This window comes from Periophthalmus magnuspinnatus, chromosome 19, assembly GCF_009829125.3.
Source record: "Periophthalmus magnuspinnatus isolate fPerMag1 chromosome 19, fPerMag1.2.pri, whole genome shotgun sequence".
NCBI lineage: Eukaryota > Metazoa > Chordata > Actinopteri > Gobiiformes > Gobiidae > Periophthalmus > Periophthalmus magnuspinnatus.
This window is the reverse complement of record NC_047144.1, coordinates 11721929-11740097: the sequence shown is the minus strand read 5'-3', so window position 1 is coordinate 11740097 and position 18169 is coordinate 11721929. Positions and strand designations below refer to the sequence as shown.

At 39.4% G+C, this 18169-nt stretch overlaps 1 long non-coding RNA gene across 1 annotated transcript in view; it reads right to left on the bottom strand.

Annotated features, from left to right (window-relative positions):
* The window catches only part of LOC129457153 (uncharacterized), an 87119-nt gene that overhangs the window by 52640 nt on the left and 16310 nt on the right, over positions 1-18169 (bottom strand). The window contains exon 2 of the long non-coding RNA XR_008649114.1: positions 2631-2711. This is a non-coding gene — a long non-coding RNA (uncharacterized LOC129457153). The remainder of the gene's footprint in view (positions 1-2630; positions 2712-18169) is intronic.

Sequence of the window (18169 nt, the reverse complement as noted above, 5' to 3'; positions counted from 1 at the left end):
TTGACTCTAACACTTTAGTCTCAAAATCTCATTTATTCTTGTAGATGTTCTTTAGAGATAGTCTTTTACTACGGTAATTTTCTGCCCTTGTACTGTAACAAAACTGAGTAGTCTTAGTTTACTTCTTCACACTATGTGCTCTCAGATCGGTATTGTTGAGTGCAATAAGACCAAGTATCGGTATCAGATAAGATTTTTTAAAATGGTATTGGAGCAACACTAGTAATTAGGTACCTTATTATTATTATTATTATTATTATTTTATTTTTTATTATTTCCTTGCAATGTCTTTATCTGCCCTAATATTTATTGCGATGCTATGGCACTATGTGTTTGTGTGGGCTTACGGTTGTCCAAAAAAAAAAAATCACCTACCTCCAGAAGAATTGATATTGAAATTAGTAGTAAAGCTAGAGACTCATTTGAGAAAGTATATCAAATTAATAGGACGATGTTGCAAATGATCTAGACCTATATCAGAACTAGTCAGACCACAGAGTAATACTGAATAAATGGCTATTATTCTGTGATAAAGTTTGAAATTTTATAATTGTAATGACACTTTTGTAAGAATATTTAAATTGTTGGCTGCACTGAAGTATTCCCCCTTGTCTAACACGCTGTTGCACTAAAACAACATGTATTTATGTAGTATCCGGTTTTGCTTTTGATGAAATTTTGCACAGCTGATACAATTAACTTAACAGGATGGATTATTGGATCTTATAGTGACGTAACATTGGAGTTTGCCAGCATCTTTATAAGAGCACCATTCAAAAGAAAACCTTGTGTGCTGGGATTACCCTAGTCATGCAGGTGTTGAGTTAAACAGCTAGAGTATCAAGTGATTCAACAATTGGCAGAAGGCCTACTACACACAGCGTGCCACAGCGGGCCGGCCTTGCCAACCTTAGCTTTTGGGATAAACGATTACGCATTTTGCCCGAGCATGCAACAGCGAACTTGGTACATATTTGTTCTTTTGATTACCTCAACCCCAGACCGCTATTGTTTATATTTGTGATTGTGTGTGCGATAGAGCAGCGATGTGATTGGTTGACGGACACATGGGAGGTGGGAGGGGTGAAAGATGCATGGATAAACAAGGAAAGTGTTTCACGAGACACAAGGTTGATTGATGTTTTACTGCTCAACTTAACTGATCTCAACTGTTATGTAATAATTTTATGAAAGATTAAATAACAAACAGTCGGTGTAGATATGGCACAGTGTTGTTGAAAAAAGGCTGTGAAAAGAGGAACGTCTTGCAGTCAATATTAGGCAACCATAGCAGAGGGCACAAAAACAGAACAGAGAACTGATAGTTGTCTAGTTGAGCAAAAGCCAAACAAAAATGTCAAATATTAATGGGTTTTTCAGCTACTTTTCATTGAATTTTAACATTTAGGAGTTGGGAATTGATGTTTAACTTCTGTTCTTCTGAGGGAATGGTAATTTTCAGATCTTTATATGTATCTTTTTATGTATTTTTTTGTGAATAAAAAATATTCTTTGGAGTCTCAAATGGTAAAGTCATGTTAGAAGACCTGTTTTATTTTTATTTGTATTTATTTTATTTTATTTATTTATTTCTGGACAGCTTACTTCACGCTGTTTTCCAAATCTCACTTTTTTCAAGCTAAATTTCAGCTAATCAAATATGCAAGACTAAAAATTTGAGATAGACTAATATATTGGTTGGCCAATATATCAAGCTGATATTTGGACTTTTTTCGGCTTTAAATTTAACTCATAGGTCGGATATTTTTGGGGGGCTAACCAGCTACCTAAAGAATATGCATAATGCTTTATTTGAAGAGAACAGTATAGTCACAGTTTTTGCACTAGTTTGTATTGAAATAGGGTTATAGATGAGTTTGTAGTAAATTTTGATAATTTTATTGGGTGAAAATAATCAAAATAGGCCCAAAAATAATCCAAATCGGCCAGGAAAAAAAAGACTAGTATTGGTTCACGTGTCATCTAATGTAAACATTTCAGGCTAACTGCACTATTTGTGTGTTCAACAGGTCAGCATAGGTCATTAATCTAATCTGAGTTTATTACTTATTACTGAAGTATTACTATCATCCTATAGTATATTCTCAACTGTCTGCTAACTGTTATTTTGATGCTAAATGCTTACCCGCTTTGCCCAATTTTAATAACCCTGAAGTTGAACCTAAACAAACTCCATACATGTGCTGAAAGGTGTGGCTGACACTGTGGCGCGTCGCTCCGCTTGGCCTGGGTGCTGCATGAGGTCAAGACCGACATATAGTCAATGTATTAACTCACAGTACAGCCTGAACCCTGAAACCAAATCTGACTTGTGCACCTGAGGAAATCAGACACTGTGTTCTAGCATGGAAAAATAAAACCTAGCCCCTCCCCTCAACCCCCACCCCCCTCTCCTCTGCCAGCCTTTTGACTCTGTGTCACTGTCCAGGTACCACGGTAACTATACACGCACGGATCCCATTGATGTCGCTTCACAAGTTCGCTAAATGCAGTATGTGCGGAAACATGAGTATGAGGTGCGTGGGACAGAGGGGGTGCTGACGGGACACGGAGGGGGGCGTCAGGCTACGGTTTTGGGGAAGAGGGGGTCAGGAAGAGGGGGGTCCTACCTTGGTGGTCTTCTGGTCCTCCGCTGTTCAGTGTTGTTTCTTTACATTTGCACTCATCCAAACACAGGCCGTGGGGCGGAGCTGTAATCAGAGGACAGCGTCAGTAATTCCTACACACTGTATATTTGCCAACAGCCGAGTGAAAACATAGTCCGGGCCAAGCAGTCCAGAGCGTGAACTGGCTTAAGGGGTGACCCGGGAGGGAGGAAATGGTGGAGCTACTCGAGGGGAATCCACATGGCCACTGATGCATGCATGTACTGCCAAGTCAGGGATGACAGGGGCGGAGTCTGAGCAGGCCAACAGGGAAAAACCCTGAAGGAGGTGCGAGGTTTTCTCGTCTGTGCAAACCAGTGCTAGATTTTCATGTGACCAGCTTACCGCTAAAAGGCTTAGCAGTCTAATCCTTCAGCCAAATGAAGTGTCTAACTTAAGGCTTAGGCTGGCCAAAGGAATCAAAGGGAGTTTTACCCTCAGCCTCACCTGATATTCAAACGGACGCACTGTGTAAAGTGTCTCTTTACAGATTCAGGGTCAGCTCCTATTTTATGGTAATTTTTAATATTTTTTGGTTCAAACGTTACTACTACGCACTCACTTCCACAAACTCACCTCCGATTTGAACACACTGAGTCAGCTCGTTTTCAGCTTGTCTATTCAAACTATTAATAATTTTATGACTTGGCTCTGAGCCAAAACAAAATGGTTATGACTTTTATGACCATCTAGAGTGTCAAGCAGTGGTTTTTAGAAACCAGTTTCCAAAGGGCTCAGTCACCCAGTTCATCTCCAAAGCACATAAAACATAGCCACAAAACTCTCACCAAAATGTTAACAAGGGTCTCAGTTCAGGTTTAGCACTGAGGGTTGAATGGAGAGCAGGCCAAAGTGTGGCCATGTGCTACTATTTTTGTCCCTCTTAGGAGCCTGTATGTAAGGAATATGCTGTGATGCTTCTGACGTATAAAAATATGACGCAGTATTGTGTACTAGAGTCCACCACATTCATGGACTAAGAGGACTTCCCTCAGGGTTACATCAGGACAATACACGGACATCTGCTATGTGCTTAGGAGGAGAGAAATGAACCGGCTCACAGCCCACTGTATCTAGAACATGTATCTAGTCCATGTACTGTATATGAATGCAGCCTACTGTCATTTTACATCAACACAAAGTTCAACTGAGGTGAGTGCTAACTTTGTTTACATTGATCATTTCATTGATTAGAAACCTAAAAAGACGCCATCACATGCTACAACAAGTCGCTATTTCAGATTTGATAATCAAACGTGGTATTGAGTAATGATTACATAATAATCGTCTGTGTTTGTGGCCTACATTCTTCACCTTGTGTCATCATCCACTGACCTTTTGCCAAGTAGATCAATTACATTTTTATTTTTCTCTCTGACTTGGCAGGCAGTGCACATCGGGCCACTCCTATCTCACACACCAACTATAATAAAATCATTTATCTGCAATACTCCCTCACAAAGGGATTGGCTGCCAGTTGCGCTATCCAAAACAACCTTAAATATCACAGACTATTAGTTAAAGTCCCTTATCTGGATCAAATTTGACTTAATTTGGCATTTAGAGTCACAAGAGGCAGGGAAAGTTAACAATTTCAAGCCAAGTTTTAAAAAGAGAAGCGGATAGCCACAAAGTCAAAATTTACACTGTATACTCCAAAAAACATACACCCAAATTTAGAGTCTCTCAATCAGAAAGTTTGATTTTAAATAGCTGGTCACACACTTGAGGTCTTGTAATGCATTAGACATTTCAATTTAAAAATAATCCTAAGCAATTTTCAAATCTTCTCCAAATAACTGTAACACTAAAATGTGATATCCTGACATCGGTGGTGAATTCTTCTTTAACTTGTCCATCACTTAACCCCTAATATAAAATGTAACAACCATTCAGCTGCGCAAAAAATCTACTTCCCCACACACTTTTCATACCTATATATTACACCAGTACGTTGTCACTGGGTGGTCCGCTGCTGATAACCATAAAGTCAGAGGTGAGTGACCCTTTTAACATGAGCGCGGGTTTGTTTGTATGATCCGATATCCTGCTACAGCGATCCACTGTGCCCATGCATCTGATTTACGCAGCTAATCCATATGCTAAGCCCACACTCAGAGCGCTATGGAGGGATAAATATGCAGAGGCACATGCGGACGGATAAAAGGGCCAGCTGCTCCAAGGTACGAGTCCACCTGCAGAGCTCCAGCAAGACGCCCAAACGCAACTCGCCAATTTGTACCAGTCATGCTGTATTCGTATTTCATTCAAGATGTAAGGAGGGTTAAAAAGGATAGCTGGGATAAGAGAGTAATGGATTAGCTTTAAGATGCAGTATGTAACCTTTCTGGTGGGGGGTCAGCATAGACTGTATAAATAAATGGACATAGCTAACCTGCTAGCTGCTGCAATTCAAATAGAAAGTGAGCATGGGCGCGCTTCCGGCTTCATCGACTCTGGCTCCAATTCACTTCACAAGAAAACTTTTGCCCCTCTCTCTGTAACTGCTGCAGTCAGGCTCATCATTTTGGTCTTAATATGTTCGTATTAACCTGCTCTACATGATCCTGGTGTTTTTATTTTGCTATTTTGTCCGTGATCCAAGATAAGAACATGAATATGAGACAAATCCGCTGCCTTCTTTCCGTGGGGTCACTCCCGCTAGCGTTAGCAACAGGTTTGATTGACAGCGTTTCTAAGCGGTCACCCCCTGCCAAACCAGTGTTACGGGCGGGAACGGACGTTACCTTCAACTGCCTCACTCCGGACTGGCTCTTTGGTGATTATAATGCTTGTGGTCGGAGTTTGAAATCCACTTTTTTATACAGTCTTTGAGGGTCAGCCACCAGCTTGTCTCCATGGAGATTTTACTGCATTACCTGGAATGCTCCACAGTATGGTATTAAACTGTATAAGCAGGTGTTGCAACCAGGGTAAATTACTTCTTTGTAATAGAAACAGCTCTAATTGTCTTGTTATAATATATGTAGGGGAGGGCATCCGGCTTTGAAACTTGATAGATGGCGATTTTTATAATATGGCAATGTATTTTAGTATATATTTAAGGGTCCTGGTTTGGGTCAAATTTAGTCCTGACGCAGACTTGGTTTGGTCCCGTTCTAGTCCTGGTTTAGTCCCGTTTTTGTCCAGGTTTAGTCCCAGTTTGGTCCCTATTGTTCAATGATTTGTGCACAAGTGTTAACCCATAGACTGAACAAGGCTCTATAATAATGTCAATACACAAACAATAGAGCTGAGTCAATTATGTTAATACACTTCCATACAACTCAGCACCAAAGCCTTTCCATAACGGAGACAATGGTCGAAATATCGTAGCGTCCCATTGACTCTCTAACAATCAGCTAATGATGATGCCGCTTCACGTTTGAGAGAGGTCACATGATTCACAATTAGCTGGTCGTCATGGATACGGTGCCGTTTCCCTTCAATGGGGCAGATCGGAGGTGACCTGCACAAAGAGAGCACAGGTGTCTCTGTCATGGTGGAGTTTTGTCAGAGAAAAACGCAGTGGATTTCAAAATAAAAGCTGGACTTTATGGAACAATTTGCTGTTTAACTGTCAGATTGTAGATTTGCTGTCATGAAATCATTTGATAAAACTTCTTTAGTGTCACGGATATCAATATTTCAGTGTTTTAGCAGAGCCGTAGCTGTGGCCTTGTCCTCAGTCAAACCCTATAGGCATAAATAGCTCTGGAAGTGAATCAGACCTCCCCAGCTATACGTGCCTATATATGGCCGCTATAGTCTAGTGGCATGCTTTAACAACACCATGGGTCCGCACATCATTTCACGGTTCAGTAGATGGTCATGGAATATTTGGACTAGACCTCTTCATGCAGCTTGTAAATGCATTAAGAACGATTTTATCCAAAGAAACCAACAGTATATACCATGAGAACAATGTATACGCTATGTAATCCCACACGTCTAATTACATTTGGGCACATTTTTCCCTGAAGTGGTTGTGCTAAATTGAATTAAATGTTTAGATTGAATTGAAGGAAAGTGATATTGTTAAAACTGAAAGTCTCGGAGAAAGAAATTAATGTACAGAATAGGATTTACAGTTAAAAGTAGTGCAACATGTTCATTATTTGTTGAGGGAAGTGCTAGGAATCAACTGGGAAGTGGTCAAAACTTGCTCCTGGTTAGCACACTGTTAGTGTCACTACTTCCTGCGTTACATTAAAATCAATAAATACGTAAAGATCAGACAGCGGAGAGCAGGTTGTGAGGGGGGGTGTCGGTGATAGCATGTTAAAATCGAATCAGTGGAACAACTTCTTGGAGGACACAAAAGGTAGATGTTTGTGTCTAGATGCTAAGGCTAATGCTAATTTTGAGGCATACCGAAAAAAATGAGAACACTGGCAAAACTGAGGCAATCTACATATAAAAACTATTGAGCAGTTTATTCATGTTTTAATAAAAGTTAGCATTCACTTTGAGACACCATGAGCTAGCCAGTACACCTCTGTTACGAACATAGACGGTATATATAAATGGACATAGCTAACGTGCTAGTTGCTGCATTCCAAATAGGAAGTGATCATGTGCATGCTTCTGGCGCCATCGACTCTGGCTCCAATTCGCTTTACATTGAAATATTGTCACCTCTCTCTGTGTAACTGCTGCAGCGAGCCTCGTCATTTAGGTCTAAAAATGTTCAGATTAACTCACTCTACATGATTCAGCTGTTTTTATTTCGCTATTTTGTCCGTGATCCAAGATATGAACAATAATAACAGACAAAACAGGCGCCTTTTTACCCCGAGGTCGCTCCTGTTAGCGTCATAAGCAGCGGTGTGGGCGGGAAGGGGCGTTACCTTTAACAGGCTCGCTCCTGATTGGCTCTTTGGTTGCTATGATACTCGCACAGTAACTGCTAGCCTCGATGAGCTTCATTTGACCGAACCAGAACACTATGGGTGACATCACACTCCCTCGGTCCAGTTCTTTACACAGTCTATGGTTACGTAGCCGAGATGTGCGTGTGCGTGAACTAGGAAGCAATAAAGATAAAAGTACACTGAGGTTGGCAACTGTTTGGGAACTAGTTGTTTACACTTAATTTCTGTTATTTATTTTAGCAGCAAACTTTGCATCTATTTCTACAATGGCACATTAACAAGTAGTGATAAAAGAGTAATTGTCGGCAAGTGTAACACCTTCCCACTCACTGCAATACTGCCACATCATCGGACATACAGTTTTATTATTCAAGGAAAAAAAATTCAGTAGAAGCCTTTCAAGATGTGTTTTTATGAACTTGTGAACCCATATTTTGCAATAAACCCGCTGACAGCCATCACAAGAGACAAAATATTTCTATTGTAATTGTGAAATTCTATGCTATAACTCCATGCCATTGATTTTTTTTTGTTTTTCCTGTAAGCTAAGTTTACACAAAGCTGGGCTATTGGGTTTCTCCTTTGTCACTACTGCCAGTGGTAACCTCAACTGACTGTTTCTATGAGAATAAGGTCATGGTGAGAACACGACCCAAGGCAAACCAGTCTTAAACATTTAGAAAAAATACTTACGTGAAGCACCACAAAAATGTTTTCTCTAATGCGGGTCAGTGCCCTCCCCTTTAAGCGGGTTTAGTATAAATCACTTTGACACATAGAAAAACAGGTATCATTACATAAGGGTTAGTGAGAGCAACGTGTCAACTGGTATGATGGCTCTACTTGGAAATGTATGAAGACATGTTGTGGTCCCAAAGAGAACAAGCCCAGGACAGGTGTGAAATCTTTGCAATGGGGAATATATAGTTGATATGAATAGGCATATCTTCCATTCATCACCCTGAAATATAGGATACTTATTTATGGAAACGATGTACAGAATCATATATGGAAGCTTGTGTTTCAAATTTTCCATATTTGTAATAGCATGGTTTGTTTAAATGTCAGACGCAGCTCCTGATGCATCTACAAGTATCCACATCATGGATATTTTATATGTATAAGTATAAATTTGCTATAGGTTGTCTATATGGCATTAAATAGGTTTCACACCCGACATACACTGGTGAAACAAATCAATTAAACTTACAGATGGTAGATTTAAGAGCGCGAAGTGTGCAAAGTGTTTGAGAGAAATTTGTCTTGCCCTATACAGACATGCCGTAGGTCAAAATAAACCTGCTACTGTCTGTACAATTATGAAGCGTTTTTTGTAAGAGAATCTGGAAGTGTATCATTAGCATGCTAGCTGTTGTTGGCATTACCGTAATGGCAAAACTCTGCTCTGGCCTCTGAAAGTTGTGAAAAGCACTTACAAACTTATCATGGTGAATACTTAGGATGCTAAGAACGCATAAGGTAAGTGAGCCACTGCAAACTGTTCAAAATGTAAAACGGCAAACTGGTTTTGTTTTTCATGTTTTAAGACTTCATGAAAATGTATATACCGTATGTGGCTAGATGTTAAAACACAACAAAACAAAATATAACAATAGAGAATGGGATTATTTAGACCTGTTTTCTCCACGTATTATATAGCCAACAACAGTTCACAGCTACTGCTATGGCCTCCCATGCATCACCGTCACATGTGCATTAGCAATTAGCAAACCCTTGATTGAAGCACCCCTCATGCGTCAAACCCCAGCAGATGACTAATTACGTCTGTGGCTGTTTGTGGCTATAGCCCTGAGTGTTCCTCCTGTCATGCTTCTTTCTAATAGTACTGAGCCATAAGTGCCTCTTGATGTCTTTTAAGAACAGGGAGCAATACCGCCCTCCCTGACACTTTGCCAAACCGCCCGCTCAGTCGCCTCCATCTGTTTGCATATTATGAAAATCGTCCGCGAGTTACTTAGGTGTAAATCAGAATCCATTTCAGTTCAAAGAGAATAGAGACTGCAAGCTACAATCTTCCACTAGACATTACCATCAATCATGACTGACGCGGCCCCTATAGAAATTCCAGCTGTCTTTGACTTAAAGCGCGTGCAGGAATAAACTCAATATTACGAAGTGTTCCAGTGTAGATTCGTGTAAAGCGCCAGTTATAATCCAATTCACTGTTGCAACAAATGGGGCTGAGCGATTTGGGAACAATATATCCATGTGATTTTTTCTGTAAAGTATCACGATGACATTTAAGTATTTATGTTTTAATAAAAAGACTCTGTTCAAAGTTTACGTTTTAAACCTGTCCTAAAGAACTGACAAGAAGACTGAAATAAGAACTGACAAACTAACACAAGCATCACATTTCAGAACATGTTTGTGCAGCTCTAAATTGCAGGGTTGGCGGTTTTTACGCAGAATAAGACAGGATATTTTGCCGTCCATTCAAATTACAATTTTAATTTGATTGTGACTATTCTCGCCGTGCTAGTTCCAACAAGGTGCTTTGAACAGAGTAAGTCATTTACATAAAAGATACATCCACACAGCCTTTTTAGTTTCAGAGCTGCTGGTATGCATAGTTTAAAGCGCTTACTCAGACAGCGCTGTAACCCGGCCAATGGTGACACCTATCAGTTGGTGCAGGTCCAAAAACCAAATGCAGAAACGCCAAGAATAATAACTCCGTCTAGGCTCTTTTCTTGGCCGGGACAGGAAGTTGGATTGGACGGGATAGACTTGCGGTAGACTGGCAAAGTGAAAGAGTGAAGCTCTATTGGATAATGTCTGACACCCATGGGTGAAAAGAGGTGTCTTGATCTCAGATGTCTGACCCAATTTTAGCTCTTACTCTCCACACTCCCTGTAATCTACACTGAAGAAGCTCCCTAGTTCATTTGTACTGCAGGGTTTTACATAGGGTTTGATAGCTTTGTGCTAGTCCAAAGCATGGATAAATAGTATAGGTCAGGGGTGTCCAAACTTTTTTCACCGAGGGCCGCATACAGAAACATATTTGAAGTGTAACCCTATAACACAGGTTTGATAGAGACACTGTACCTTTAATAAAACTTGGAAGATTATTTTTAGGTCTGTGTCACAGTACAATGTGACGTTATTCAAGTTATAGAGGTAGAATTACTTAATTTTGTACTAAAAATACTTCCTGATCAATTGGGACAGTTTAGGGAGGGGAAAGTGTTAAACAGAGAAGCACTCCATTGCAATGTCAATTTAAAAATAGCAGAGTGTTACAATGATCAGACCACGATAGAGATATATATTGCCCAACTTTTTTATGTTATAATATCTATGTGCTTGTAACAGTTCACAGCTACACTACTCTGGATATTCAGTTATATTTAGAAAGTAAAAGAGCCAGCCAATTGCAGAAAGGCATTATAAATCAATCCAGGATGCTCTTAGTAATCTTTACAAAATATAATATGCCTTTTGCTATTTTTTTCGTTACACTGGCAACTGCAGAATGATACAAAAAATGTAACTTTAAATTAAAAAAGTAAAGAGTATTTTTTATTATTATTTTTTTTTTTGATAACTTCATTCCTGATGTGATCTATTTTAGCCAAAAGAAAAGTGTATCAACTCACACACTGGAGAAAGTACTTGCAGCTAGTCTGGTCTAACGCCTTAATAAATTAAATTGGCTACGTGGAAGGGCATCCTGCTTACAACATATGGCAAATAAAAATGCAAAACACGAGGGTTGTGGACGTAATCGAGTTTAATCGGGATTCAGTCATTTCTAATAGTCAGTGATCAGCGTTAATCAAGAGGTTCACAGCCAATTCTGTCAGGAAATGTGGTTTGGAGCAGAGTTCAGACATGAGAAGAATAGCAATTATTTTTGTGTGAAACGGCAATGATAGAAGTCTGTATTGTTTATGTTCAGGAAATGAATACCGAACGACCTTTTTATTAGTTTTGCATAGGACTAAATGAAAGAGAAATCGAAAATTGTTGAACACGAGGAGCAAAAATTATAAATTAAATGGTAAACGGTCAAAGCGCTTTACATCAAGGAACACACACACACACACACATTCCTACACCAGTGTACGCAGACACTGGGGGCGGGGTGGGTTAAGTGTCTTGCCCAAGGACACAACAACAGCATTCAAGTGTGGGAGCTGGCTTCACGTCGTCAACCTGTGTGTCAGTGGATCTTACCGCTCAACCAACGACGTTTATGCCGAGAGCGGGATCTGAAACGCCAGCGTTCGAATCAGCGGACAAACACTGCCGCTGTCACCTTAATTAAAATCAAATTAGATCCACAATATGGTAATAATCAACTTAGATGTAAGGTGTAATGCAAATTTCTAAAGTTGAACCTAATTGAAAGTCTGCATAGGATCATAACACTAAAGTCCCCACTGGCTCCTCTGCACTCGCATGTATGAGGAGCTATAATGAGATGTCCGCATTCCCACAGCAACGGTTCAATAAACAATTATTCACCAGCTCCCAATGCTCTGCTTCCCAATAACAACAGAAGCGTCACAGAGGCCAGGCTACGTTTTATTACTTTTACGGCAGACTTAATCACGTTCCGCCATGCTGTTTACATGCTTTGTAGTCAATAGAGACAAATGTGGAATAGACAGTGCATTTTGTATTCGGTAAAAGTGTAGTTTTTTCCTATATCACGCATAATAACCGGGCCCGGAATGACTGTTTGTAATAAGTTTAGTTTCCCCATTGAATTTCGTAAAACTTTGACAAAGGGGGCATATACATCGTGCAAGGCGTAATGTATTTGAATAGACTTGGCATTTCTATAGGTGGCTACTGGAAACAGTCAGAACTCAAGTCACACGACACAAAGCGATAGAATAAGCAGGAAGAACACTGCAGATAAGAGCTCAGCGCAGATCCACTGTTGACAATTGACTTTTGGGATAGAAGTGGTTTTGCCTGCGCCGTGTTTAAACTGCTCGGAAGACAAATGAGTTTATAAGTTAGCGTGTCTTAAGGGATACTACTAAATACGCAATCCATAACAATAATGCCACACTTTTCTATTTGTGCCTACTAGGCCTGTCATGATAACAAATTTTGAAGTACGACATATTGCTACGGGAAAATATAGCGATTAACGATAATACTGAAAGTACTTTATGCCACAGATGCAAAGCAGGAACCATTTTAGAAATAAACAGTATCATTAAAAGACCTGAGCATCAAATAAATTGCAGAATGAAGCAATAATTTGTTATAGAAATGATTTATTCTGCCTTCTACAACTAAAAGAACAAAAATCTCTCCACTACTGCAAAGAAAATGTACATATAAAAAGATATATCTCGTTCCAGTTAGAGTCCTTATAGTAATTACCGTGATTAGTTAAAGCAACAATTTGGAATATTCTCCATGGAAATATATATGTTATATATCAAACTATGGAATATTATGGTCAAAGAATCAACATTTCCATGGAGACAAGGAGGTGGAGGGCCTCTTCAGTGCAATAGAAAGATTAAAAAATGATCTCTTTTTGCTAAAAAGGTATGCAGTGAGGCTTTAAGTCATTTTTTTTGTCTCTTCTTTCCAATTTGACACTGATGACCATAGCAACCGTAATACCGGCAGTACTGTCAAGTTCTGTATTGTAAAGCAAACAATAGTAGTTAGGAAGTCATACAAAATAAAATAAATAATAATAATAATAAATAAATACATAAATAAGTATTTTTTCATCTCAGTATCCGATTGTATTTACATAGATTAATTTTGTCTTGTCTGAAAATTTTACCGTCATTTCATTTACAGACGTACAGTAATTTAGTTTTCATTTTAAATAGTTTCTAACCCTCCTCACCCACTATGTTTCAAGCATAGACCAAATAAAGGAGTGTGATGTCTCCCATAGTGTTCAGCTAATGAAGCTAACAGTCGAGGCTAATGGGGCAAATTTGGAGCCAAGTTGCATATTAGGGATTCTGACCACAAGTATCATAGCAACCAAAGAGCCAATCCGGAGCGAGGCTGTTTAAGGTAACGCCCCTTGCCCTACCAGTCTATGGTTTCAAGCCACTTTTGGATTTTAACTTCACATTTTCAAACCAGGCCTGTATTCCCGTGAAGCTGTATACGACCAAGTTTATGTTCCAGTAGATTCAAAGTAAATATTTCCCTATGACATTTGTTACCATTTCATCTTTAAACCAGGTTAATGACTGACTTCTATAAGGTGCGTCTGCTTTGCTAACATGTCATAAATGTTTTACAATCTAAATGTCCAACATGAAGACTTTTTCCATTTCAGTTCAGTTCAATTCGATTTTATTTATACAGCACATTTAAAATTCAACTTAAGACTTGACGTACGTGTGGCAGAAGTTCAGCCTCACTCCACAAACCTCTTTCACATGACACTTATTAAGGATAGCAGCGTTCTTACCCATGATGTGTCACATTTCTATTCTATTTTAACACTACAATTAGGGCTGAAAGATTGGAGAAAAATATTTAAGTGATTTTTCTGACAAGCACTGTGAACAGATTTGCAGTTTATGTTTTAATAATACTGTTTTCTTTAAAGTTCACGTTTTAAACACATCCAGAAGCATTGACAAAAAGATGGGAAAATGAACTGACAAACTAAAAATACAAGATATATACAAGAATCCCATTTCAGAACATCTTTTTACACATCTAAACTACAGAGTTAGCTGTTTATATCGAGAATAAGACAGGATTTTGTTGAAGGAAATTATAATACTTCAAAAACTGCAGCGTTTGCGATGTGCTAATTGTGCCCATTCAAATTTATTACGATTAATCTTCCAGCTCTAAATACAATACTAATTTTATTCACTTTTTTACTGCGCAGACACAAACTAGATGCACCACAGGGTTAGAGGAGAAACAGTTGGCTGGGACAGTGTTACAGGTGTGGGGGCAGGAGCGTTCCCTGTGGGGGGCAGCTGGAGTCGGTCCAAACTGGATAAGGGTCAGCGAGCAGCAGCCAGCGTCCCGGGTCTGAGCTGGCCACTGCACACAAACCTCCGGCCAATGGGAACCGCTTCAAATAAGCCGTTCAGTGCTGATAGTATCACATTAGACAGCCTATATTTGTATTTTTTGCAAAACTGAGTAGAGTTGTATGAATGAATAGTGTTGAATGGGAATGTTCTTTGCTGGTTCTGATACAGGGTGTTACCTTGAAAACAGTACCAAAAAACCCCCCCAAAACACACAAAATATACTGCTAGACTAAGGCTGTGCAATTCAGATCTAAAACTGTGTTTAAAAAAAATATTGTAATTGATTGATTTTTTTCAGCCATTCAAAGCCACTTTTCTAAGCTATATCCTTGGGTTTCAGAATGATGAAAAATTTGGATGGTTGGCAAAGCAATTAACAATTTAAAACTAAATATTATATCTTCTGAATGGTAAAAAGTCTACAAAATTATACCCATGAATAAGCTTTTAAACGAAAGTGCACATTTAATCAAATATATTAAGTCTATACTTTCTGTACAGACTTATTTTGACAGAACAGAAGTAATTGTTTGAAATGATTGTGATTTTGAGCTAAATAAACATGATTCTATTTGTTTTAATAGGTTATTTTTTCCAATCAAGGTTTAGTTTGTCTTCTTCAGAGTGGTCACGTAATGTTGCTGTGATGTGTCGGGTCAGCTGATTTGGTGTGGCTGTCTTCCTAACGATGGAAGCAGGACGACAGCATCATCTGCAGTCCGACTTCCTCAGGACAGTATTCAAGGTGTGTGAGAGTAAAAAGGCCCCCTGGCTTCCTGTAGCTCAAAGAATAGACTTTAAAACAGCTCTGCTTGTGTATAAGTCTCTCCATGGCCGAAGTCCAATCTCCCACATGTTAGTGCCATATGAACCATCTCGCACTTTGAGGACTTCAGGGACGGGCCTCCTGCTGGTGCCCAGAGTCAGGACTAAACAAGAAGAATCAGCGTTTAAGTTTTCTGCAGCTAAAACCTGGAACAGTCTTCCTGAACATGTGAGACAGGCCTCTACTTTGACAATGTTTAAATCCAGGCTCAAAACGGTTCTGTTCAGCTGTGCATACGACTGAAAGGGCTTTATTCTGCACTCTTCTCTTTTAATGTTAATTTTCTGATGATTATTTGTGATTATTCATGTTTTGATTTGTGTGATTTTAATGTCTTTCTTATTCTGTAAAGCACTTTGAATTACCTTGTGTACGAATTGTGATATACAAATAAACTTGCCTTGCCTCTTCCCAGTTTAAAGTCCCATGTGCACGTTTCCATATTTCCATTGCCTCCTTAATCCAGCGAAAACGTTTGTCGTCTGTCCCAATGATGTTTGTCGTCCTGCCTCCGCTGGTTGGAAGACATCGCCAAAACCTGTTCAAACCAGCTGACCAGACACGCCGCAAGAACGTGACCACTCTGAGGAAGACCACTATGAGCAGTCAAAACTGTCAGGAATGAAACAAACTAAACCTCAGTCTTTAAAAAGAATCTACTATATAAATCATTGGAAAACCAGAAGAACCTCAATGGACTAAAAGCGATTGTAATTTTTGGCAGAATTAAGCAGCCCTATAATAAACACTTCTTACTTACAAATACACATCATTCAATTATATATATAAATGGATTGTACAGGATTTAAGAGGTTATAGATGCTCATTTTTAATCAGCAAACAACAAAACAATGATAGATGTATGATAAATATATCCTTTGGGGTTGTATTTATCTGCACGCTGGTCATTGTCTGCACTAATGTAACTGTAAACATTGCATCTGTGAATATAATACTTACAGTGAGTCCTGGTTCTAAGGTCTCTTCAGGTCCATACTACCCCACTAAGTGTCATCTAGCATTACAGAGGCAGACAGCAGCACATCAGACTCACCAGCACAGTGTTGAGTCAATTATAGCTGTATTTTTAGTATAATAGCATAGAGATGTATAGACTGGGACAGCATAGTATTAGACCAAGTGGTTCCCAAACATTTCTGGCTGGGACCCCCAAAACGACCATGTAACCGACCCGCGACCCCTGCTCCACCCCCCGCGGTTTACAGTTTTGTCTTAAACATGTTTTGGTGCTGTTTAAGTCCTGGTTTAGTTCTGGTCCAGTCCAAGTTTGATTTTGAGTTTAGTCTCTGTTTATATTGTCTATCCGCAAAGTTTCTTTTTAAGCAGCCAGAAAGGATTATAACTCAATCCTTCTTGCATTTGATAATCTTGTCCTAGCCCTAAAAACTGCACAAAAACTGCACAGATGTCCTTCTATGTGTATCTCCACAATCACTGCGTAGCCATTAGCCATATGTGCACGTGCTAAGGCTAACGCTACTCATCAACAGTACAGAACGTGTTGCATTTATGGAAAGCACACTTTTCACTGTCCCTTCTTGCCAGGCGATGTGGACGGCCTTAGTCACATGACCACTGTCTCACACTTTGACGATTAAGTTTCGTGCGATCTGGGACAGCTGTGTTGAGAGTAACCCGAACCCCCGTCCTCTGCGGCCAACACGTGGAGAGGAATGCAGAAATACAGTGCACACACGGGTGCCAATGCAAAGAATAAGAGTCATAAAAATACAGTTACATACCATAACAAAGATTAGATGACAGTGACAACCACATAAAGGTGACAGAGCGTCTCGTTGTTTGACAATACGGCATAGACGAAGGTGGTGTCTCTATAGAGGACCTATCTATAGAATCTAAGGAAAACAACAGGAATTCTCAATAATGTAACTTTAATTGATAAAACTCAAGCCTATATTATAATTAACTTGCGTCTCAACACCCAAGAAATAAAGCTGGAAATTCGTAGTAACAAAGCTAATTTCTGTTTAAGCTATAACTATGATAACGTCAATTGTAAGCCAAAACTAAAGCCGGATCAAAACGAGAACAATATGCGGTAACACTATAGACTGTAAATATAAATGGACATAGCTGACGTTCTAGCCGGCGTGTTCCAAACAGAAAGTGACTCCATCGACTCTGGCTCCAATTCACTTTACATTGAAACTGCTGCAGTGAGCCTCGTCATTTCGGTCTTAAAATGTCCGCTATTAACCCGCTCTACATGATCCAAGTGCTTTGATTTCACTATTGTGTCCGTAAATCAAGATATAAACATTAATAACAGACAAATCAGGCGTCTTCTTTCCCGATGTTGCTCCCGCTAGTGTTTTGATTGATGCCCGCTCCGTGCTAAACCAGCGGTGCGAGCGGGAAGAGACTTTACCTTCAACAGCCTCGCTTCGGATTGACTCTTTGGTTGCTATGATACTTCTGATTATGTAAGTCAGCTTCAAATTCGCCTTCATAACCGCTCGACTCGATGAGCTTCACTTGACTGGAGCCGAACGCTGTGGGTGACGTCACACTCACTTAGTCGACTTCTTTATACAGTTTGGGAACCTAATTAGTCTTAAAATGAAGACTTAATTGTAATTACTTTATTAAGAATGATTCAGGCTTAGTATCTACTTAAGAGTGATGTACTGGAGTTAGGGTGATGGTATTAATTAACTATTAATACACTTCTCATCATTAATTAAGTCTTTCTGCATACTTTGTTAAGGCTAACTATGGTGTGGTTATTATAAAATGTAA